We start from the raw sequence: 1,864 nt of genomic DNA, 5'->3' as shown, positions 1-1,864 counted from the left end.
AGAGTCAGGGACACGACTGAGCGACTTCACTGGTTCACTGGTGGCCTGAGCACCCCTCATGGCCCCACGCTGGCAGTCTCCCCGTGGTTGAAAGCCACTCAAGTGTTTATCTGGTGTAGGAAGAAACACTAGGCTCCTGAGATGAGCTTCTTATATCTGCCCCTCTCTGTTCCACCTGGAAACTCTAGGTGGCGCCAGAGCGTTTGGTCCCCTGCACTTTCCTGCCCAATCTGGTCCCAATAACTGTGATGCCAGAGACCAGCTCTCAGCCAAATGCCTTCCTCTCTCTCATCCAGACAACTCCAGGGGCCACTTCCCCGGTGGTCCAGTGGTTAAGGATCTGTTTTCGACCTTTGGTCCGGAACCAAGATTCCATGTGTTGTGCGGCAAGTAAGCTTCAATGCCACAACTAGACACAAAGAAAGATGCCACCAGATGCAACAAAGGTCCTGGCATGCCACAACTAAGATCCGATGCAACCAAATAAATAAATATTAAAAAAAATTATTTTTATAAAGAAGAAGAAAACCCTGCTGTTTTAGCCACCAGAGGGGTTGACAAACTACCTGAAAAGTGAAAATCACTCAGTCGTGTCCAACTCTTTGTGACCCTATGGATGATACAGACAATGGAAAATTCTCCATGCCAGAATACTGGAGTGGGTAGCCTTTCCTTTCTCCAGGGCATCTTCCCAACCCAGGGGTCAAACTGAGGTCTCCTGAATTACAGGCAGATTCTTTACCAGCTGAGCTATCAGGGAACATCCCTCAATTCCCAAATATATTTACTATGCTCTAGAAATGTCTGAAGATCTGATAAGAGCACACATGTTTTAGAAAAATTGCACTGTCCCCAGTAACCCCAGTTCCTCAAAGCATGTGGGAACAACCCTTTCCACTAGGCTTTCATTTGTTTTTAAAAGCCGTAATAAGTACTGTACCATTGGCTGTGTCTTCTCAAAGTACAAACATGTATCTCTGTGTAGACCTTGTTCTTTAGTCACTAGGTCGGGCTTGACTCTTTGTGACCCCATGCACTTTAGCCCACAAGGCTCCTCTGTTCATGGGATTTCCCAGGCAAGAATATGTGAGTGGGTTGCCATTTCCTCCTCCAAGGGATCTTCCTGACCCAGGGATCTAACCCTCACATCCTACACCTCCTTGCATTGGCAGGTTGCCTCTTGATCACTGAGCCACCTGGGAAACTTGTGTGTAGACATACTTGGCTGAATTGTGCTTCACAGATCGTGGTGTTTTGTTTTACAAATTAAAAATTGTGGCAGCCCTCTTAAGCTGTTAGAGCCATTAGTTAGGCTATTAGTGACATTCTTCCAACAGTACTTGTTCACTTTGTCTCTTTATGGGTCATATTTTGGTAATTCTCATGGTACTTTAAAATTTTTCACCATCACATTTGTTATGGTATCTGTGGTAAGTGATCTTTGATTTTACTCATATTTCTGCTAGGACTCTGAAGGCTCAGATGATGGTTCCGTTCAGTTCAGTTCAGTTCAGTTGCTCAGTCGTGGCCGACTCTTTATGACCCCAAGAATCACAGAACGCCGGGCCTCCCTGTCCATCACCAACTCCCGGAGATTACCCAACCTCATGTCCATTGAGTCGGTGATCCCATCCAGCCATCTCATCCTCTGTCATCCCCTTCTCCTGCCCCAGTCACTCCCAGTATCAGGGTCTTTTCCAATGAGTCAACTCTTCACATGAGGTGATCAAAGAATTGGAGTTTCAACTTCAGCATCAGTCCTTCCAAAGAACACCCGGACTGATCTCCTTTAGGATGGACTGGTTGGATCTCCTTGCAGTCCAAGGGACTCTCAAGAGTCTTCTCCAACACCACAGTTCAAAAG

This window comes from Bison bison, unplaced genomic scaffold (genome assembly GCF_000754665.1).
Source record: "Bison bison bison isolate TAMUID 2011002044 unplaced genomic scaffold, Bison_UMD1.0 scf7180017864500, whole genome shotgun sequence".
Lineage (NCBI taxonomy): Eukaryota > Metazoa > Chordata > Mammalia > Artiodactyla > Bovidae > Bison > Bison bison.
This window is presented reverse-complemented; position numbering follows the sequence as displayed.